Below are 22,569 nucleotides of genomic sequence, written 5' to 3' on the forward strand. Positions count from 1 at the left end.
TTGGGAACTCTTTTGGGATGCTTTCCAACATAGTTTTAACCGTCTAGATGTAGAAGTAGGAGAATTAAGTGATTTTTCGCAAAACCTGAAAAGGTCAAAAAATCTAATACCCGGCCATGCCAAAAATGGCTGATTTTCAGCCAACATTTTTTTTTCCACAAATCAAACACGCACTATACCCCCTCTTTGGGAACTCTTTTGGGATGCTTTCCAACATAGTTTTAACCCTCTAGATGTAGAAGTAGGAGAATTAAGTGATTTTTCGCAAAACCTGAAAACGTCAAAAAATCTAATACCCGGCCAAGCCAAAAATGGCTGATTTTTAGCCAAATTTTTTTTTCCACAAATCAAACACGCACTATACCCCCTCTTTGGGAACTCTTTTGGGATGTTTTCCAACATAGCTTTAACCCTCTAGATGTAGAAGTAGGAGAATTAAGTGATTTTTTGCAAAACCTGAAAACGTCAAAAAATCTAATACCCGGCCAAGCCAAAAATGGCTGATTTTCAGCCAAAAAATTTTTTTCCACAAATTGAACACGCACTATACCCCCTCTTTGGGAGCAAGAAAAGCCAGGCAAGGCACACAAAATGTTGCAAATGGTCACGTGAAATGAAGCAAAATGCTACATTTGGCATCTGAAATGTGCTTCGCTGACACTGAAAAGTATTCACATAAAGGGTTAAAAGACAACTTGCGCTGATTTCAATGCAATCTGTTTTTGGAAACCGGATCAGAGAAGGAGCGCAGTGTTCCCGGAGATACTGCAATAACGAGTCAATGCGTGGAGTGGACAGAGCAAGCTCCATTTCCAGCTCCCTGGGCTAAAAATCCATTTAATATGGATAGGGGACGTATCAGATATTAAACTGATAAGAACAGATACTACACTACATCTTGAGCGGCGGCGACGTCGGATGCATAAGGCCGAGAAACGATAACCAGAAATGGTTTGCCACTTCTGACGCACCTAGGCCTAAAACTGACACCCATTGTGGAGACAGAGCAAAAAGAGTGCCGCAGGGAAGACATTTCCAGAAACGCTGGGATGCATTCTCAATGACAGTTCTGCTGTGTGTGTGTGCGTGTGTTCAAGCTGTGCACGACGCGTTTTGAATCTGCATAACTCCGCCTACTTTGACCACACCCTCCATCCCCATTGTGACTGCACATGAATGTTCCGTGCTAAGATTCTATCTACTGCAGGCAGCGCACCTGGTTGGTCAAAAGCATTGGAATACTCACACAGGTGTAGATGGAGATGACAAGCAGATTCAAGATCAGCACAGACACCAGTTTTCCTTTTTTTTTCAAATACATATAATACACCACATTTGGAAGTCGGTGGTCCACAAGAGGGAGACAATGGTTTACAAAAGAATTCATGCGGCGGTCACAAATGCGGTATGTATGGCAGAACTACTCATTGGATACTTCAATTGAAACGCCGCCAAGTACTGACAGCAGGGGCCTAATTTTGTAGATGGCACAGTATATTTGCAACACTGTAAGAAAGGCCTAATACAGGCCTACATCTCAACACACCTGTTGCAGCAACCAGTAAAGTCAAATTGATTGACTGACTGATTGCATATTGAATGCAATACAATGCTTGACATACATAGGTGAAAGCAAGGCCAGGCAAGGCACACAAAATGTTGCAAATGGTCAAGTGAAATCAAGCAAAATGCTACATTTGGCATCTGAAATGTGCTTCGCTGACACTGAAAAGTATTCACATAAAGGGTTAAAAGACAACTTGCGCTGATTTCAATGCAATCTGTTTTTGGAAACCAGATCAGAGAAGGAGCGCAGTGTTCCCGGAGATACTGCAATAACGAGTCAATGCGTGGAGTGGACAGAGCAAGCTCCATTTCCAGCTCCCTGGGGTAAAAATCCATTTAATATGGATAGGGGACGTATCAGATATTAAACTGATAAGAACAGATACTACACTACATCTTGAGCGGCGGCGACGACGACGACAGATGCATAAAGCCGAGAAACGATAACCAGAAATGGTTTGCCACTTCTGACGCACCTAGGCCTAAAACTGACACCCATTGTGGAGACAGAGCAAAAAGAGTGCCGCAGGGAAGACATTTCCAGAAACGCTGGGACGCATTCTCAATGACAGTTCTGCTGTGTGTGTGTGTGTGCATGTTCAAGCTGTGCACCCCGCCTACTTTGACCACACCCTCCATCCCCATTGTGACTGCACATGAATGTTCCGTGCTAAGATTCTATCTACTGCAGGCAGCGCACCTGGTTGGTCAAAAGCATTGGAATACTCACACAGGTGTAGATGGAGATGACAAGCAGATTCAAGATCAGCACAGACACCAGTTTTCCTTTTTTTTTCAAATACTTATAATACACCACATTTGGAAGTCGGTGGTCCACAAGAGGGAGACAATGGTTTACAAAAGAATTCATGCGGCGGTCACAAATGCGGTATGTATGGCAGAACTACTCATTGGATACTTCAATTGAAACGCCGCCAAGTACTGACAGCAGGGGCCTAATTTTGTAGATGGCACAGTATATTTGCAACACTGTAAGAAAGGCCTAATACAGGCCTACATCTCAACACACCTGTTGCAGCAACCAGTAAAGACAAATTGATTGACTGACTGATTGCATATTGAATGCAATACAATGCTTGACATACATAGGTGAAAGCAAGGCCAGGCAAGGCACACAAAATGTTGCAAATGGTCAAGTGAAATCAAGCAAAATGCTACATTTGGCATCTGAAATGTGCTTCGCTGACACTGAAAAGTATTCACATAAAGGGTTAAAAGACAACTTGCGCTGATTTCAATGCAATCTGTTTTTGGAAACCAGATCAGAGAAGGAGCGCAGTGTTCCCGGAGATACTGCAATAACGAGTCAATGCGTGGAGTGGACAGAGCAAGCTCCATTTCCAGCTCCCTGGGGTAAAAATCCATTTAATATGGATAGGGGACGTATCAGATATTAAACTGATAAGAACAGATACTACACTACATCTTGAGCGGCGGCGACGACGACGACAGATGCATAAAGCCGAGAAACGATAACCAGAAATGGTTTGCCACTTCTGACGCACCTAGGCCTAAAACTGACACCCATTGTGGAGACAGAGCAAAAAGAGTGCCGCAGGGAAGACATTTCCAGAAACGCTGGGATGCATTCTCAATGACAGTTCTGCTGTGTGTGTGTGTGTGCGTGTTCAAGCTGTGCACCCCGCCTACTTTGACCACACCCTCCATCCCCATTGTGACTGCACATGAATGTTCCGTGCTAAGATTCTATCTACTGCAGGCAGCGCACCTGGTTGGTCAAAAGCATTGGAATACTCACACAGGTGTAGATGGAGATGACAAGCAGATTCAAGATCAGCACAGACACCAGTTTTCCTTTTTTTTTCAAATACTTATAATACACCACATTTGGAAGTCGGTGGTCCACAAGAGGGAGACAATGGTTTACAAAAGAATTCATGCGGCGGTCACAAATGCGGTATGTATGGCAGAACTACTCATTGGATACTTCAATTGAAACGCCGCCAAGTACTGACAGCAGGGGCCTAATTTTGTAGATGGCACAGTATATTTGCAACACTGTAAGAAAGGCCTAATACAGGCCTACATCTCAACACACCTGTTGCAGCAACCAGTAAAGACAAATTGATTGACTGACTGATTGCATATTGAATGCAATACAATGCTTGACATACATAGGTGAAAGCAAGGCCAGGCAAGGCACACAAAATGTTGCAAATGGTCAAGTGAAATCAAGCAAAATGCTACATTTGGCATCTGAAATGTGCTTCGCTGACACTGAAAAGTATTCACATAAAGGGTTAAAAGACAACTTGCGCTGATTTCAATGCAATCTGTTTTTGGAAACCAGATCAGAGAAGGAGCGCAGTGTTCCCGGAGATACTGCAATAACGAGTCAATGCGTGGAGTGGACAGAGCAAGCTCCATTTCCAGCTCCCTCGGCTAAAAATCCATTTAATATGGATAGGGGACGTATCAGATATTAAACTGATAAGAACAGATACTACACTACATCTTGAGCGGCGGCGACGACGACGACGGATGCATAAAGCCGAGAAACGATAACCAGAAATGGTTTGCCACTTCTGACGCACCTAGGCCTAAAACTGACACCCATTGTAGAGACAGAGCAAAAAGAGTGCCGCAGGGAAGACATTTCCAGAAACGCTGGGATGCATTCTCAATGACAGTTCTGCTGTGTGTGTGTGTGTGCGTGTGTTCAAGCTGTGCACCCCGCCTACTTTGACCACACCCTCCATCCCCATTGTGACTGCACATGAATGTTCCGTGCTAAGATTCTATCTACTGCAGGCAGCGCACCTGGTTGGTCAAAAGCATTGGAATACTCACACAGGTGTAGATGGAGATGACAAGCAGATTCAAGATCAGCACAGACACCAGTTTTCCATTTTTTTTCAAATACATATAATACACCACATTTGGAAGACGGTGGTCCACAAGAGGGAGACAATGGTTTACAAAAGAATTCATGCGGCGGTCACAAATGCGGTATGTATGGCAGAACTACTCATTGGATACTTCAATTGAAACGCCGCCAAGTACTGACAGCAGGGGCCTAATTTTGTAGATGGCACAGTATATTTGCAACACTGTAAGAAAGGCCTAATACAGGCCTACATCTCAACACACCTGTTGCAGCAACCAGTAAAGACAAATTGATTGACTGACTGATTGCATATTGAATGCAATACAATGCTTGACATACATAGGTGAAAGCAAGGCCAGGCAAGGCACACAAAATGTTGCAAATGGTCAAGTAAAATCAAGCAAAATGCTACATTTGGCATCTGAAATGTGCTTCGCTGACACTGAAAAGTATTCACATAAAGGGTTAAAAGACAACTTGCGCTGATTTCAATGCAATATGTTTTTGGAAACCGGATCAGAGAAGGAGCGCAGTGTTCCCGGAGATACTGAAATAACGAGTCAATGCGTGGAGTGGACAGAGCAAGCTCCATTTCCAGCTCCCTGGGCTAAAAATCCATTTAATATGGATAGGGGACGTATCAGATATTAAACTGATAAGAACAGATACTACACTACATCTTGAGCGGCGACGACGACGGATGCATAAGGCCAAGAAACGATAACCAGAAATGGTTTGCCACTTCTGATGCACCTAGGCCTAAAACTGACACCCATTGTGGAGACAGAGCAAAAAGAGTGCCGCAGGGAAGACATTTCCAGAAACGCTGGGATGCATTCTCAATGACAGTTCTGCTGTGTGTGTGTGCGTGTGTTCAAGCTGTGCACGACGCGTTTTGAATCTGCATAACTCCGCCTACTTTGACCACACCCTCCATCCCCATTGTGACTGCACATGAATGTTCCGTGCTAAGATTCTATCTACTGCAGGCAGCGCACCTGGTTGGTCAAAAGCATTGGAATACTCACAAAAGTGTAGATGGAGAAGACAAGCAGATTCGAGATCAGCACAGACACCAGTTTTCCTTTTTTTTTCAAATACATATAATACACCACATTTGGAAGTCGGTGATCCACAAGAGGGAGACAATGGTTTACAAAAGAATTCATGCGGCGGTCACAAATGCGGTATGTATGGCAGAACTACTCATTGGATACTTCAATTGAAACGCCGCCAAGTACTGACAGCAGGGCCTAATTTTGTAGATGGCACAGTATATTTGCAACACTGTAAGAAAGGCCTAATACAGGCCTACATCTCAACACACCTGTTGCAGCAACCAGTAAAGACAAATTGATTGACTGACTGATTGCATATTGAATGCAATACAATGCTTGACATACATAGGTGAAAGCAAGGCCAGGCAAGGCACACAAAATGTTGCAAATGGTCAAGTGAAATCAAGCAAAATGCTACATTTGGCATCTGAAATGTGCTTCGCTGACACTGAAAAGTATTCACATAAAGGGTTAAAAGACAACTTGCGCTGATTTCAATGCAATCTGTTTTTGGAAACCGGATCAGAGAAGGAGCGCAGTGTTCCCGGAGATACTGCAATAACGAGTCAATGCGTGGAGTGGACAGAGCAAGCTCCATTTCCAGCTCCCTGGGCTAAAAATCCATTTAATATGGATAGGGGACGTATCAGATATTAAACTGATAAGAACAGATACTACACTACATCTTGAGCGGAGGCGACGACGACGACGGATGCATAAGGCCGAGAAACGATAACCAGAAATGGTTTGCCACTTCTGACGCACCTAGGCCTAAAACTGACACCCATTGTGGAGACAGAGCAAAAAGAGTGCCGCAGGGAAGACATTTCCAGAAACGCTGGGATGCATTCTCAATGACAGTTCTGCTGTGTGTGTGTGCGTGTGTTCAAGCTGTGCACCCCGCCTACTTTGACCACACCCTCCATCCCCATTGTGACTGCACATGAATGTTCCGTGCTTTGATTCTATCTACTGCAGGCAGCGCACCTGGTTGGTCAAAAGCATTGGAATACTCACACAGGTGTAGATGGAGATGACAAGCAGATTCAAGATCAGCACAGACACCAGTTTTCCTTTTTTTTTCAAATACATATAATACACCACATTTGGAAGTCGGTGGTCCACAAGAGGGAGACAATGGTTTACAAAAGAATTCATGCGGCGGTCACAAATGCGGTATGTATGGCAGAACTACTCATTGGATACTTCAATTGAAACGCCGCCAAGTACTGACAGCAGGGGCCTAATTTTGTAGATGGCACAGTACATTTGCAACACTGTAAGAAAGGCCTCATACAGGCCTACATCTCAACACACCTGTTGCAGCAACCAGTAAAGACAAATTGATTGACTGACTGATTGCATATTGAATGCAATACAATGCTTGACATACATAGGTGAAAGCAAGGCCAGGCAAGGCACACAAAATGTTGCAAATGGTCAAGTGAAATCAAGCAAAATGCTACATTTGGCATCTGAAATGTGCTTCGCTGACACTGAAAAGTATTCACATAAAGGGTTAAAAGACAACTTGCGCTGATTTCAATGCAATCTGTTTTTGGAAACCGGATCAGAGAAGGAGCGCAGTGTTCCCGGAGATACTGCAATAACGAGTCAATGCGTGGAGTGGACATAGCAAACTCCATTTCCAGCTCCCTGGGCTAAAAATCCATTTAATATGGATAGGGGACGTATCAGATATTAAACTGATAAGAACAGATACTACACTACATCTTGAGCGGCGACGACGACGACGGATGCATAAGGCCGAGAAACGATAACCAGAAATGGTTTGCCACTTCTGACGCAACTAGGCCTAAAACTGACACCCATTGTGGAGACAAAGCAAAAAGAGTGCCACAGGGAAGACATTTCCAGAAACGCTGGGATGCATTCTCAATGACAGTTCTGCTGTGTGTGTGTGCGTGTGTTCAAGCTGTGCACGACGCGTTTTGAATCTGCATAACTCCGCCTACTTTGACCACACCCTCCATCCCCATTGTGACTGCACATGAATGTTCCGTGCTAAGATTCTATCTACTGCAGGCAGCGCATCTGGTTGGTCAAAAGCATTGGAATACTCACACAGGTGTAGATGGAGATGACAAGCAGATTCAAGATCAGCACAGACACCAGTTTTCCTTTTTTTTTCAAATACATATAATACACCACAATTGGAAGTCGGTGGTCCACAAGAGGGAGACAATGGTTTACAAAAGAATTCATGCGGCGGTCACAAATGCGGTATGTATGGCAGAACTACTCATTGGATACTTCAATTGAAACGCCGCCAAGTACTGACAGCAGGGCCTAATTTTGTAGATGGCACAGTATATTTGCAACACTGTAAGAAAGGCCTAATACGGGCCTACATCTCAACACACCTGTTGCAGCAACCAGTAAAGACAAATTGATTGACTGACTGATTGCATATTGAATGCAATACAATGCTTGACATACATAGGTGAAAGCAAGGCCAGGCAAGGCACACAAAATGTTGCAAATGGTCAAGTGAAATCAAGCAAAATGCTACATTTGGCATCTGAAATGTGCTTCGCTGACACTGAAAAGTATTCACATAAAGGGTTAAAAGACAACTTGCGCTGATTTCAATGCAATCTGTTTTTGGAAACCGGATCAGAGAAGGAGCGCAGTGTTCCCGGAGATACTGCAATAACGAGTCAATGCGTGGAGTGGACAGAGCAAGCTCCATTTCCAGCTCCCTGGGCTAAAAATCCATTTAATATGGATAGGGGACGTATCAGATATTAAACTGATAAGAACAGATACTACACTACATCTTGAGCGGCGACGACGACGGATGCATAAGGCCGAGAAACGATAACCAGAAACGGTTTGCCACTTCTGACGCAACTAGGCCTAAAACTGACACCCATTGTGGAGACAGAGCAAAAAGAGTGCCACAGGGAAGACATTTCCAGAAACGCTGGGATGCATTCTCAATTACAGTTCTGCTGTGTGTGTGTGCGTGTGTTCAAGCTGTGCACGACGCGTTTTGAATCTGCATAACTCCGCCTACTTTGACCACACCCTCCATCCCCATTGTGACTGCACATGAATGTTCCGTGCTAAGATTCTATCTACTGCAGGCAGCGCACCTGGTTGGTCAAAAGCATTGGAATACTCACACAGGTGTAGATGGAGATGACAAGCAGATTCAAGATCAGCACAGACACCAGTTTTCCTTTTTTTTTCAAATACATATAATACACCACATTTGGAAGTCGGTGGTCCACAAGAGGGAGACAATGGTTTACAAAAGAATTCATGCGGCGGTCACAAATGCGGTATGTATGGCAGAACTACTCATTGGATACTTCAATTGAAACGCCGCCAAGTACTGACAGCAGGGCCTAATTTTGTAGATGGCACAGTATATTTGCAACACTGTAAGAAAGGCCTAATACAGGCCTACATCTCAACACACCTGTTGCAGCAACCAGTAAAGACAAATTGATTGACTGACTGATTGCATATTGAATGCAATACAATGCTTGACATACATAGGTGAAAGCAAGGCCAGGCAAGGCACACAAAATGTTGCAAATGGTCAAGTGAAATCAAGCAAAATGCTACATTTGGCATCTGAAATGTGCTTCGCTGACACTGAAAAGTATTCACATAAAGGGTTAAAAGACAACTTGCGCTGATTTCAATGCAATCTGTTTTTGGAAACCGGATCAGAGAAGGAGCGCAGTGTTCCCGGAGATACTGCAATAACGAGTCAATGCGTGGAGTGGACAGAGCAAGCTCCATTTCCAGCTCCCTGGGCTAAAAATCCATTTAATATGGATAGGGGACGTATCAGATATTAAACTGATAAGAACAGATACTACACTACATCTTGAGCGGAGGCGACGACGACGACGGATGCATAAGGCCGAGAAACGATAACCAGAAATGGTTTGCCACTTCTGACGCACCTAGGCCTAAAACTGACACCCATTGTGGAGACAGAGCAAAAAGAGTGCCGCAGGGAAGACATTTCCAGAAATGCTGGGATGCATTCTCAATGACAGTTGTGCTGTGTGTGTGTGTGTGTGTGTGTGTGCGTGTGTTCAAGCTGTGCACCCCGCCTACTTTGACCACACCCTCCATCCCCATTGTGACTGCACATGAATGTTCCGTGCTAAGATTCTATCTACTGCAGGCAGCGCACCTGGTTGGTCAAAAGCATTGGAATACTCACACAGGTGTAGATGGAGAAGACAAGCAGATTCGAGATCAGCACAGACACCAGTTTTCCTTTTTTTTTCAAATACATATAATACACCACATTTGGAAGTCGGTGGTCCACAAGAGGGAGACAATGGTTTACAAAAGAATTCATGCGGCGGTCACAAATGCGGTATGTATGGCAGAACTACTCATTGGATACTTCAATTGAAACGCCGCCAAGTACTGACAGCAGGGGCCTAATTTTGTAGATGGCACAGTACATTTGCAACACTGTAAGAAAGGCCTCATACAGGCCTACATCTCAACACACCTGTTGCAGCAACCAGTAAAGACAAATTGATTGACTGACTGATTGCATATTGAATGCAATACAATGCTTGACATACATAGGTGAAAGCAAGGCCAGGCAAGGCACACAAAATGTTGCAAATGGTCAAGTGAAATCAAGCAAAATGCTACATTTGGCATCTGAAATGTGCTTCGCTGACACTGAAAAGTATTCACATAAAGGGTTAAAAGACAACTTGCGCTGATTTCAATGCAATCTGTTTTTGGAAACCGGTTCAGAGAAGGAGCGCAGTGTTCCCGGAGATACTGCAATAACGAGTCAATGCGTGGAGTGGACAGAGCAAGCTCCATTTCCAGCTCCCTGGGCTAAAAATCCATTTAATATGGATAGGGGACGTATCAGATATTAAACTGATAAGAACAGATACTACACTACATCTTGAGCGGCGACGACGACGGATGCATACGGCCGAGAAACGATAACCAGAAACTGTTTGCCACTTCTGACGCAACTAGGCCTAAAACTGACACCCATTGTGGAGACAGAGCAAAAAGAGTGCCACAGGGAAGACATTTCCAGAAACGCTGGGATGCATTCTCAATGACAGTTCTGCTGTGTGTGTGTGCGTGTGTTCAAGCTGTGCACGACGCGTTTTGAATCTGCATAACTCCGCCTACTTTGACCACACCCTCCATCCCCATTGTGACTGCACATGAATGTTCCGTGCTTTGATTCTATCTACTGCAGGCAGCGCACCTGGTTGGTCAAAAGCATTGGAATACTCACACAGGTGTAGATGGAGATGACAAGCAGATTCAAGATCAGCACAGACACCAGTTTTCCTTTTTTTTTCAAATACATATAATACACCACATTTGGAAGTCGGTGGTCCACAAGAGGGAGACAATGGTTTACAAAAGAATTCATGCGGCGGTCACAAATGCGGTATGTATGGCAGAACTACTCATTGGATACTTCAATTGAAACGCCGCCAAGTACTGACAGCAGGGGCCTAATTTTGTAGATGGCACAGTATATTTGCAACACTGTAAGAAAGGCCTAATACAGGCCTACATCTCAACACACCTGTTGCAGCAACCAGTAAAGACAAATTGATTGACTGACTGATTGCATATTGAATGCAATACAATGCTTGACATACATAGGTGAAAGCAAGGCCAGGCAAGGCACACAAAATGTTGCAAATGGTCAAGTGAAATCAAGCAAAATGCTACATTTGGCATCTGAAATGTGCTTCGCTGACACTGAAAAGTATTCACATAAAGGGTTAAAAGACAACTTGCGCTGATTTCAATGCAATCTGTTTTTGGAAACCGGATCAGAGAAGGAGCGCAGTGTTCCCGGAGATACTGCAATAACGAGTCAATGCGTGGAGTGGACATAGCAAACTCCATTTCCAGCTCCCTGGGCTAAAAATCCATTTAATATGGATAGGGGACGTATCAGATATTAAACTGATAAGAACAGATACTACACTACATCTTGAGCGGCGACGACGACGACGGATGCATAAGGCCGAGCAACGATAACCAGAAATGGTTTGCCACTTCTGACGCAACTAGGCCTAAAACTGACACCCATTGTGGAGACAAAGCAAAAAGAGTGCCACAGGGAAGACATTTCCAGAAACGCTGGGATGCATTCTCAATGACAGTTCTGCTGTGTGTGTGTGCGTGTGTTCAAGCTGTGCACGACGTGTTTTGAATCTGCATAACTCCGCCTACTTTGACCACACCCTCCATCCCCATTGTGACTGCACATGAATGTTCCGTGCTAAGATTCTATCTACTGCAGGCAGCGCATCTGGTTGGTCAAAAGCATTGGAATACTCACACAGGTGTAGATGGAGATGACAAGCAGATTCAAGATCAGCACAGACACCAGTTTTCCTTTTTTTTTCAAATACATATAATACACCACATTTGGAAGTCGGTGGTCCACAAGAGGGAGACAATGGTTTACAAAAGAATTCATGCGGCGGTCACAAATGCGGTATGTATGGCAGAACTACTCATTGGATACTTCAATTGAAACGCCGCCAAGTACTGACAGCAGGGCCTAATTTTGTAGATGGCACAGTATATTTGCAACACTGTAAGAAAGGCCTAATACGGGCCTACATCTCAACACACCTGTTGCAGCAACCAGTAAAGACAAATTGATTGACTGACTGATTGCATATTGAATGCAATACAATGCTTGACATACATAGGTGAAAGCAAGGCCAGGCAAGGCACACAAAATGTTGCAAATGGTCAAGTGAAATCAAGCAAAATGCTACATTTGGCATCTGAAATGTGCTTCGCTGACACTGAAAAGTATTCACATAAAGGGTTAAAAGACAACTTGCGCTGATTTCAATGCAATCTGTTTTTGGAAACCGGATCAGAGAAGGAGCGCAGTGTTCCCGGAGATACTGCAATAACGAGTCAATGCGTGGAGTGGACAGAGCAAGCTCCATTTCCAGCTCCCTGGGCTAAAAATCCATTTAATATGTATAGGGGACGTATCAGATATTAAACTGATAAGAACAGATACTACACTACATCTTGAGCGGAGGCGACGACGACGACGGATGCATAAGGCCGAGAAACGATAACCAGAAATGGTTTGCCACTTCTGACGCACCTAGGCCTAAAACTGACACCCATTGTGGAGACAGAGCAAAAAGAGTGCCGCAGGGAAGACATTTCCAGAAACGCTGGGATGCATTCTCAATGACAGTTCTGCTGTGTGTGTGTGCGTGTGTTCAAGCTGTGCACGACGCGTTTTGAATCTGCATAACTCCGCCTACTTTGACCACACCCTCCATCCCCATTGTGACTGCACATGAATGTTCCGTGCTAAGATTCTATCTACTGCAGGCAGCGCACCTGGTTGGTCAAAAGCATTGGAAAACTCACACAGGTGTAGATGGAGATGACAAGCAGATTCAAGATCAGCACAGACACCAGTTTTCCTTTTTTTTTCAAATACATATAATACACCACATTTGGAAGTCGGTGGTCCACAAGAGGGAGACAATGGTTTACAAAAGAATTCATGCGGCGGTCACAAATGCGGTATGTATGGCAGAACTACTCATTGGATACTTCAATTGAAACGCCGCCAAGTACTGACAGCAGGGGCCTAATTTTGTAGATGGCACAGTATATTTGCAACACTGTAAGAAAGGCCTAGTACAGGCCTACATCTCAACACACCTGTTGCAGCAACCAGTAAAGACAAATTGATTGACTGACTGATTGCATATTGAATGCAATACAATGCTTGACATACATAGGTGAAAGCAAGGCCAGGCAAGGCACACAAAATGTTGCAAATGGTCAAGTAAAATCAAGCAAAATGCTACATTTGGCATCTGAAATGTGCTTCGCTGACACTGAAAAGTATTCACATAAAGGGTTATAGGACAACTTGCGCTGATTTCAATGCAATCTGTTTTTGGAAACCGGATCAGAGAAGGAGCGCAGTGTTCCCGGAGATACTGCAATAACGAGTCAATGCGTGGAGTGGACAGAGCAAGCTCCATTTCCAGCTCCCTGGGCTAAAAATCCATTTAATATGGATAGGGGACGTATCAGATATTAAACTGATAAGAACAGATACTACACTACATCTTGAGCGGAGGCGACGACGACGACGACGGATGCATAAGGCCGAGAAACGATAACCAGAAATGGTTTGCCACTTCTGACGCACCTAGGCCTAAAACTGACACCCATTGTGGAGACAGAGCAAAAAGAGTGCCGCAGGGAAGACATTTCCAGAAACGCTGGGATGCATTCTCAATGACAGTTCTGCTGTGTGTGTGTGCGTGTGTTCAAGCTGTGCACGACGCGTTTTGAATCTGCATAACTCCGCCTACTTTGACCACACCCTCCATCCCCATTGTGACTGCACATGAATGTTCCGTGCTAAGATTCTATCTACTGCAGGCAGCGCACCTGGTTGGTCAAAAGCATTGGAAAACTCACACAGGTGTAGATGGAGATGACAAGCAGATTCAAGATCAGCACAGACACCAGTTTTCCTTTTTTTTTCAAATACATATAATACACCACATTTGGAAGTCGGTGGTCCACAAGAGGGAGACAATGGTTTACAAAAGAATTCATGCGGCGGTCACAAATGCGGTATGTATGGCAGAACTACTCATTGGATACTTCAATTGAAACGCCGCCAAGTACTGACAGCAGGGGCCTAATTTTGTAGATGGCACAGTATATTTGCAACACTGTAAGAAAGGCCTAGTACAGGCCTACATCTCAACACACCTGTTGCAGCAACCAGTAAAGACAAATTGATTGACTGACTGATTGCATATTGAATGCAATACAATGCTTGACATACATAGGTGAAAGCAAGGCCAGGCAAGGCACACAAAATGTTGCAAATGGTCAAGTAAAATCAAGCAAAATGCTACATTTGGCATCTGAAATGTGCTTCGCTGACACTGAAAAGTATTCACATAAAGGGTTATAGGACAACTTGCGCTGATTTCAATGCAATCTGTTTTTGGAAACCGGATCAGAGAAGGAGCGCAGTGTTCCCGGAGATACTGCAATAACGAGTCAATGCGTGGAGTGGACAGAGCAAGCTCCATTTCCAGCTTCCTGGGCTAAAAATCCATTTATTATGGATAGGGGACGTATCAGATATTAAACTGATAAGAACAGATACTACACTACATCTTGAGCGGCGGCGACGACGGATGCATAAGGCCGAGAAACGATAACCAGAAATGGTTTGCCACTTCTGACGCACCTAGGCCTAAAACTGACACCCATTGTGGAGACAGAGCAAAAAGAGTGCCGCAGGGAAGACATTTCCAGAAACGCTGGGATGCATTCTCAATGACAGTTCTGCTGTGTGTGTGTGTGTGTGTTCAAGCTGTGCACCCCGCCTACTTTGACCACACCCTCCATCCCCATTGTGACTGCACATGAATGTTCCGTGCTAAGATTCTATCTACTGCAGGCAGCGCACCTGGTTGGTCAAAAGCATTGGAATACTCACACAGGTGTAGATGGAGATGACAAGCAGATTCAAGATCAGCACAGACACCAGTTTTCCTTTTTTTTTCAAATACATATAATACACCACATTTGGAAGTCGGTGGTCCACAAGAGGGAGACAATGGTTTACAAAAGAATTCATGCGGCGGTCACAAATGCGGTATGTATGGCAGAACTACTCATTGGATACTTCAATTGAAACGCCGCCAAGTACTGACAGCAGGGGCCTAATTTTGTAGATGGCACAGTATATTTGCAACACTGTAAGAAAGGCCTAGTACAGGCCTACATCTCAACACACCTGTTGCAGCAACCAGTAAAGACAAATTGATTGACTGACTGATTGCATATTGAATGCAATACAATGCTTGACATACATAGGTGAAAGCAAGGCCAGGCAAGGCACACAAAATGTTGCAAATGGTCAAGTAAAATCAAGCAAAATGCTACATTTGGCATCTGAAATGTGCTTCGCTGACACTGAAAAGTATTCACATAAAGGGTTATAGGACAACTTGCGCTGATTTCAATGCAATCTGTTTTTGGAAACCGGATCAGAGAAGGAGCGCAGTGTTCCCGGAGATACTGCAATAACGAGTCAATGCGTGGAGTGGACAGAGCAAGCTCCATTTCCAGCTTCCTGGGCTAAAAATCCATTTATTATGGATAGGGGACGTATCAGATATTAAACTGATAAGAACAGATACTACACTACATCTTGAGCGGCGGCGACGACGGATGCATAAGGCCGAGAAACGATAACCAGAAATGGTTTGCCACTTCTGACGCACCTAGGCCTAAAACTGACACCCATTGTGGAGACAGAGCAAAAAGAGTGCCGCAGGGAAGACATTTCCAGAAACGCTGGGATGCATTCTCAATGACAGTTCTGCTGTGTGTGTGTGCGTGTGTTCAAGCTGTGCACGACGCGTTTTGAATCTGCATAACTCCGCCTACTTTGACCACACCCTCCATCCCCATTGTGACTGCACATGAATGTTCCGTGCTAAGATTCTATCTACTGCAGGCAGCGCACCTGGTTGGTCAAAAGCATTGGAATACTCACACAGGTGTAGATGGAGAAGACAAGCAGATTCGAGATCAGCACAGACACCAGTTTTCCTTTTTTTTTTCAAATACATATAATACACCACATTTGGAAGTCGGTGGTCCACAAGAGGGAGACAATGGTTTACAAAAGAATTCATGCGGTGGTCACAAATGCGGTATGTATGGCAGAACTACTCATTGGATACTTCAATTGAAACGCCGCCAAGTACTGACAGCAGGGGCCTAATTTTGTAGATGGCACAGTATATTTGCAACACTGTAAGAAAGGCCTAATACAGGCCTACATCTCAACACACCTGTTGCAGCAACCAGTAAAGACAAATTGATTGACTGACTGATTGCATATTGAATGCAATACAATGCTTGACATACATAGGTGAAAGCAAGGCCAGGCAAGGCACACAAAATGTTGCAAATGGTCAAGTGAAATCAAGCAAAATGCTACATTTGGCATCTGAAATGTGCTTCGCTGACACTGAAAAGTATTCACATAAAGGGTTAAAAGACAACTTGCGCTGATTTCAATGCAATCTGTTTTTGGAAACCGGATCAGAGAAGGAGCGCAGTGTTCCCGGAGATACTGCAATAACGAGTCAATGCGTGGAGTGGACAGAGCAAGCTCCATTTCCAGCTCCCTGGGCTAAAAATCCATTTAATATGGATAGGGGACGTATCAGATATTAAACTGATAAGAACAGATACTACACTACATCTTGAGCGGCGGCGACGACGGATGCATAAGGCCGAGAAACGATAACCAGAAATGGTTTGCCACTTCTGACGCACCTAGGCCTAAAACTGACACCCATTGTGGCGACAGAGCAAAAAGAGTGCCGCAGGGAAGACATTTCCAGAAACGCTGGGATGCATTCTCAATGACAGTTCTGCTGTGTGTGTGTGCGTGTGTTCAAGCTGTGCACGACGCGTTTTGAATCTGCATAACTCCGCCTACTTTGACCACACCCTCCATCCCCATTGTGACTGCACATGAATGTTCCATGCTAAGATTCTATCTACTGCAGGCAGCGCACCTGGTTGGTCAAAAGCATTGGAATACTCACACAGGTGTAGATGGAGATGACAAGCAGATTCGAGATCAGCACAGACACCAGTTTTCCTTTTTTTTTCAAATACATATAATACACCACATTTGGAAGTCGGTGGTCCACAAGAGGGAGACAATGGTTTACAAAAGAATTCATGCGGCGGTCACAAATGCGGTATGTATGGCAGAACTACTCATTGGATACTTCAATTGAAACGCCGCCAAGTACTGACAGCAGGGCCTAATTTTGTAGATGGCACAGTATATTTGCAACACTGTAAGAAAGGCCTAATACAGGCCTACATCTCAACACACCTGTTGCAGCAACCGGTAAAGACAAATTTATTGACTGACTGATTGCATGTTGAATGCAATACAATGCTTGACATACATAGGTGAAAGCAAGGCCAGGCAAGGCACACAAAATGTTGCAAATGGTCAAGTGAAATCAAGCAAAATGCTACATTTGGCATCTGAAATGTGCTTCGCTGACACTGAAAAGTATTCACATAAAGGGTTAAAAGACAACTTGCGCTGATTTCAGTGCAATCTGTTTTTGGAAACCGGATCAGAGAAGGAGGGCAGTGTTCCCGGAGATACTGCAATAACGAGTCAATGCGTGGAGTGGACAGAGCAAGCTCCATTTCCAGCTCCCTGGGCTAAAAATCCATTTAATATGGATAGGGGACGTATCAGATATTAAACTGATAAGAACAGATACTACACTACATCTTGAGCGGCGACGACGACGGATGTATAAGGCTACGTTCACATTTGCGGCCAGCGCCGCAGCGTCGGGCGCCGCCGCATGCGTCATGCGCCCCTATATTTAACATGGGGGCGCATGGACATGCGGCACACTTGCGTTTTGCGCTGCATGCGTCGCTGCGGCGCCCGCGTCCAGGCGCAGAGGACGCAGCAAGTTGCATTTTTGCTGCGTCCTAATTCAATGAAAAAAACGACGCATGCGGCGCAAAACGCAGCGTTGTGCATGCGTTTTGCTGCGTTTTTGTTTGCGTTGTGCGCTGCGGCGCACAACGCAAATGTGAACGTAGCCTAAGGCCGAGAAACGATAACCAGAAACGGTTTGCCACTTCTGACGCAACTAGGCCTAAAACTGACACCCATTGTGGAGACAGAGCAAAAAGAGTGCCGCAGGGAAGACATTTCCAGAAACGCTGGGATGCATTCTCAATGACAGTTCTGCTGTGTGTGTGTGCGTGTGTTCAAGCTGTGCACGACGCGTTTTGAATCTGCATAACTCCGCCTACTTTGACCACACCCTCCATCCCCATTGTGACTGCACATGAATGTTCCGTGCTAAGATTCTATCTACTGCAGGCAGCGCACCTGGTTGGTCAAAAGCATTGGCATACTCACACAGGTGTAGATGGAGAAGACAAGCAGATTCGAGATCAGCACAGACACCAGTTTTCCTTTTTTTTTCAAATACATATAATACACCACATTTGGAAGTCGGTGGTCCACAAGAGGGAGACAATGGTTTACAAAAGAATTCATGCGGCGGTCACAAATGCGGTATGTATGGCAGAACTACTCATTGGATACTTCAATTGAAACGCCGCCAAGTACTGACAGCAGGGGCCTAATTTTGTAGATGACACAGTATATTTGCAACACTGTAAGAAAGGCCTAATACAGGCCTACATCTCAACACACCTGTTGCAGCAACCAGTAAAGACAAATTGATTGACTGACTGATTGCATATTGAATGCAATACAATGCTTGACATACATAGGTGAAAGCAAGGCCAGGCAAGGCACACAAAATGTTGCAAATGGTCAAGTGAAATCAAGCAAAATGCTACATTTGGCATCTGAAATGTGCTTCGCTGACACTGAAAAGTATTCACATAAAGGGTTAAAAGACAACTTGCGCTGATTTCAATGCAATCTGTTTTTGGAAACCGGATCAGAGAAGGAGCGCAGTGTTCCCGGAGATACTGCAATAACGAGTCAATGCGTGGAGTGGACAGAGCAAGCTCCATTTCCAGCTCCCTGGGCTAAAAATCCATTTAATATGGATAGGGGACGTATCAGATATTAAACTGATAAGAACAGATACTACACTACATCTTGAGCGGCGGCGACGACGGATGCATAAGGCCGAGAAACGATAACCAGAAATGGTTTGCCACTTCTGACGCACCTAGGCCTAAAACTGACACCCATTGTGGAGACAGAGCAAAAAGAGTGCCGCAGGGAAGACATTTCCAGAAACGCTGGGATGCATTCTCAATGACAGTTCTGCTGTGTGTGTGTGCGTCTGTTCAAGCTGTGCACGACGCGTTTTGAATCTGCATAACTCCGCCTACTTTGACCACACCCTCCATCCCCATTGTGACTGCACATGAATGTTCCGTGCTAAGATTCTATCTACTGCAGGCAGCGCACCTGGTTGGTCAAAAGCATTGGAATACTCACACAGGTGTAGATGGAGATGACAAGCAGATTCAAGATCAGCACAGACACCAGTTTTCCTTTTTTTTTCAAATACATATAATACACCACATTTGGAAGTCGGTGGTCCACAAGAGGGAGACAATGGTTTACAAAAGAATTCATGCGGCGGTCACAAATGCGGTATGTATGGCAGAACTACTCATTGGATACTTCAATTGAAACGCCGCCAAGTACTGACAGCAGGGCCTAATTTTGTAGATGGCACAGTATATTTGCAACACTGTAAGAAAGGCCTAATACAGGCCTACATCTCAACACAACTGTTGCAGCAACCAGTAAAGACAAATTGATTGACTGACTGATTGCATATTGAATGCAATACAATGCTTGACATACATAGGTGAAAGCAAGGCCAGGCAAGGCACACAAAATGTTGCAAATGGTCAAGTGAAATCAAGCAAAATGCTACATTTGGCATCTGAAATGTGCTTCGCTGACACTGAAAAGTATTCACATAAAGGGTTAAAAGACAACTTGCGCTGATTTCAATGCAATCTGTTTTTGGAAACCGGATCAGAGAAGGAGCGCAGTGTTCCCGGAGATACTGCAATAACGAGTCAATGTGTGGAGTGGACAGAGCAAGCTCCATTTCCAGTTCCCTGGGCTAAAAATCCATTTAATATGGATAGGGGACGTATCAGATATTAAACTGATAAGAACAGATACTACACTACATCTTGAGCGGCGGCGACGACGGATGCATAAGGCCGAGAAACGATAACCAGAAATGGTTTGCCACTTCTGACGCACCTAGGCCTAAAACTGACACCCATTGTGGAGACAGAGCAAAAAGAGTGCCGCAGGGAAGACATTTCCAGAAACGCTGGGATGCATTCTCAATGACAGTTCTGCTGTGTGTGTGTGCGTCTGTTCAAGCTGTGCACGACGCGTTTTGAATCTGCATAACTCCGCCTACTTTGACCACACCCTCCATCCCCATTGTGACTGCACATGAATGTTCCGTGCTAAGATTCTATCTACTGCAGGCAGCGCACCTGGTTGGTCAAAAGCATTGGAATACTCACACAGGTGTAGATGGAGATGACAAGCAGATTCAAGATCAGCACAGACACCAGTTTTCCTTTTTTTTCAAATACATATAATACACCACATTTGGAAGTCGGTGGTCCACAAGAGGGAGACAATGGTTTACAAAAGAATTCATGCGGCGGTCACAAATGCGGTATGTATGGCAGAACTACTCATTGGATACTTCAATTGAAACGCCGCCAAGTACTGACAGCAGGGCCTAATTTTGTAGATGGCACAGTATATTTGCAACACTGTAAGAAAGGCCTAATACAGGCCTACATCTCAACACACCTGTTGCAGCAACCAGTAAAGACAAATTGATTGACTGACTGATTGCATATTGAATGCAATACAATGCTTGACATACATAGGTGAAAGCAAGGCCAGGCAAGGCACACAAAATGTTGCAAATGGTCAAGTGAAATCAAGCAAAATGCTACATTTGGCATCTGAAATGTGCTTCGCTGACACTGAAAAGTATTCACATAAAGGGCTAAAAGACAACTTGCGCTGATTTCAATGCAATCTGTTTTTGGAAACCGGATCAGAGAAGGAGCGCAGTGTTCCCGGAGATACTGCAATAACGAGTCAATGCGTGGAGTGGACAGAGCAAGCTCCATTTCCAGCTCCCTGGGCTAAAAATCCATTTAATATAGATAGGGGACGTATCAGATATTAAACTGATAAGAACAGATACTACACTACATCTTGAGCGGCGACGACGACGACGGATGCATAAGGCCGAGAAACGATAACCAGAAACGGTTTGCCACTTCTGACGCAACTAGGCCTAAAACTGACACCCATTGTGGAGACAGAGCAAAAAGAGTGCCGCAGGGAAGACATTTCCAGAAACGCTGGGATGCATTCTCAATGACAGTTCTGCTGTGTGTGTGTGCGTGTGTTCAAGCTGTGCACGACGCATTTTGAATCTGCATAACTCCGCCTACTTTGACCACACCCTCCATCCCCATTGTGACTGCACATGAATGTTCCGTGCTAAGATTCTATCTACTGCAGGCAGCGCACCTGGTTGGTCAAAAGCATTGGAATACTCACACAGGTGTAGATGGAGAAGACAAGCAGATTCGAGATCAGCACAGACATCAGTTTTCCTTTTTTTTTCAAATACATATAATACACCACATTTGGAAGTCGGTGGTCCACAAGAGGGAGACAATGGTTTACAAAAGAATTCATGCGGCGGTCACAAATGCGGTATGTATGGCAGAACTACTCATTGGATACTTCAATTGAAACGCCGCCAAGTACTGACAGCAGGGGCCTAATTTTGTAGATGGCACAGTATATTTGCAACACTGTAAGAAAGGCCTAATACAGGCCTACATCTCAACACACCTGTTGCAGCAACCAGTAAAGACAAATTGATTGACTGACTGATTGCATATTGAATGCAATACAATGCTTTACATACATAGGTGAAAGCAAGGCCAGGCAAGGCACACAAAATGTTGCAAATGGTCAAGTGAAATCAAGCAAAATGCTACGTTTGGCATCTGAAATGTGCTTCGCTGACACTGAAAAGTATTCACATAAAGGGTTAAAAGACAACTTGCGCTGATTTCAATGCAATCTGTTTTTGGAAACCGGATCAGAGAAGGAGCGCAGTGTTCCCGGAGATACTGCAATAACGAGTCAATGCGTGGAGTGGACAGAGCAAGCTCCATTTCCAGCTCCCTGGGCTAAAAATCCATTTAATATGGATAGGGGACGTATCAGATATTAAACTGATAAGAACAGATACTACACTACATCTTGAGCGGCGGCGACGACGGATGCATAAGGCCGAGAAACGATAACCAGAAATGGTTTGCCACTTCTGACGCACCTAGGCCTAAAACTGACACCCATTGTGGAGACAGAGCAAAAAGAGTGCCGCAGGGAAGACATTTCCA

The 22,569-nt window shown here is 44.5% G+C and overlaps 11 non-coding genes and 10 pseudogenes across 11 annotated transcripts; all 21 read right to left on the bottom strand.

Annotated features, from left to right (window-relative positions):
- Window positions 1-740: 740 nt before the first annotated feature.
- Window positions 741-940, bottom strand: LOC143777308 (U2 spliceosomal RNA). Its single transcript, XR_013216082.1, has one exon. It is a non-coding gene; the product is annotated as a U2 spliceosomal RNA (small nuclear RNA).
- Window positions 941-1,805: 865 nt separating this feature from the next.
- On the bottom strand, window positions 1,806-2,011 carry LOC143777359 (U2 spliceosomal RNA; annotated as a pseudogene).
- Window positions 2,012-2,855: 844 nt separating this feature from the next.
- LOC143777360 (U2 spliceosomal RNA) lies at window positions 2,856-3,061 on the bottom strand (annotated as a pseudogene).
- An 844-nt stretch (window positions 3,062-3,905) lies between these two features.
- On the bottom strand, window positions 3,906-4,111 carry LOC143777356 (U2 spliceosomal RNA; annotated as a pseudogene).
- An 846-nt stretch (window positions 4,112-4,957) lies between these two features.
- On the bottom strand, window positions 4,958-5,157 carry LOC143777358 (U2 spliceosomal RNA). The gene has a single exon (XR_013216118.1). It is a non-coding gene; the product is annotated as a U2 spliceosomal RNA (small nuclear RNA).
- Window positions 5,158-6,021: 864 nt separating this feature from the next.
- On the bottom strand, window positions 6,022-6,227 carry LOC143777349 (U2 spliceosomal RNA; annotated as a pseudogene).
- Window positions 6,228-7,069: 842 nt separating this feature from the next.
- On the bottom strand, window positions 7,070-7,272 carry LOC143777387 (U2 spliceosomal RNA; annotated as a pseudogene).
- Window positions 7,273-8,136: 864 nt separating this feature from the next.
- On the bottom strand, window positions 8,137-8,336 carry LOC143777336 (U2 spliceosomal RNA). The gene has a single exon (XR_013216110.1). It is a non-coding gene; the product is annotated as a U2 spliceosomal RNA (small nuclear RNA).
- Window positions 8,337-9,200: 864 nt separating this feature from the next.
- LOC143777350 (U2 spliceosomal RNA) lies at window positions 9,201-9,406 on the bottom strand (annotated as a pseudogene).
- Window positions 9,407-10,262: 856 nt separating this feature from the next.
- LOC143777353 (U2 spliceosomal RNA) lies at window positions 10,263-10,462 on the bottom strand. The gene has a single exon (XR_013216114.1). It is a non-coding gene; the product is annotated as a U2 spliceosomal RNA (small nuclear RNA).
- An 865-nt stretch (window positions 10,463-11,327) lies between these two features.
- Window positions 11,328-11,530, bottom strand: LOC143777392 (U2 spliceosomal RNA; annotated as a pseudogene).
- An 864-nt stretch (window positions 11,531-12,394) lies between these two features.
- LOC143777347 (U2 spliceosomal RNA) lies at window positions 12,395-12,600 on the bottom strand (annotated as a pseudogene).
- An 865-nt stretch (window positions 12,601-13,465) lies between these two features.
- LOC143777354 (U2 spliceosomal RNA) lies at window positions 13,466-13,674 on the bottom strand (annotated as a pseudogene).
- An 865-nt stretch (window positions 13,675-14,539) lies between these two features.
- On the bottom strand, window positions 14,540-14,739 carry LOC143777379 (U2 spliceosomal RNA). Its single transcript, XR_013216129.1, has one exon. It is a non-coding gene; the product is annotated as a U2 spliceosomal RNA (small nuclear RNA).
- An 842-nt stretch (window positions 14,740-15,581) lies between these two features.
- Window positions 15,582-15,781, bottom strand: LOC143777380 (U2 spliceosomal RNA). Its single transcript, XR_013216130.1, has one exon. It is a non-coding gene; the product is annotated as a U2 spliceosomal RNA (small nuclear RNA).
- Window positions 15,782-16,647: 866 nt separating this feature from the next.
- Window positions 16,648-16,847, bottom strand: LOC143777310 (U2 spliceosomal RNA). The gene has a single exon (XR_013216084.1). It is a non-coding gene; the product is annotated as a U2 spliceosomal RNA (small nuclear RNA).
- Window positions 16,848-17,711: 864 nt separating this feature from the next.
- On the bottom strand, window positions 17,712-17,893 carry LOC143777389 (U2 spliceosomal RNA). The gene has a single exon (XR_013216136.1). It is a non-coding gene; the product is annotated as a U2 spliceosomal RNA (small nuclear RNA).
- A 1,183-nt stretch (window positions 17,894-19,076) lies between these two features.
- LOC143777311 (U2 spliceosomal RNA) lies at window positions 19,077-19,276 on the bottom strand. Its single transcript, XR_013216085.1, has one exon. It is a non-coding gene; the product is annotated as a U2 spliceosomal RNA (small nuclear RNA).
- Window positions 19,277-20,140: 864 nt separating this feature from the next.
- On the bottom strand, window positions 20,141-20,340 carry LOC143777378 (U2 spliceosomal RNA). The gene has a single exon (XR_013216127.1). It is a non-coding gene; the product is annotated as a U2 spliceosomal RNA (small nuclear RNA).
- An 863-nt stretch (window positions 20,341-21,203) lies between these two features.
- LOC143777305 (U2 spliceosomal RNA) lies at window positions 21,204-21,406 on the bottom strand (annotated as a pseudogene).
- An 865-nt stretch (window positions 21,407-22,271) lies between these two features.
- On the bottom strand, window positions 22,272-22,471 carry LOC143777312 (U2 spliceosomal RNA). The gene has a single exon (XR_013216086.1). It is a non-coding gene; the product is annotated as a U2 spliceosomal RNA (small nuclear RNA).
- Window positions 22,472-22,569: the final 98 nt, after the last annotated feature.

This window comes from Ranitomeya variabilis, chromosome 5 (assembly GCF_051348905.1).
Source record: "Ranitomeya variabilis isolate aRanVar5 chromosome 5, aRanVar5.hap1, whole genome shotgun sequence".
Taxonomy (NCBI): domain Eukaryota; kingdom Metazoa; phylum Chordata; class Amphibia; order Anura; family Dendrobatidae; genus Ranitomeya; species Ranitomeya variabilis.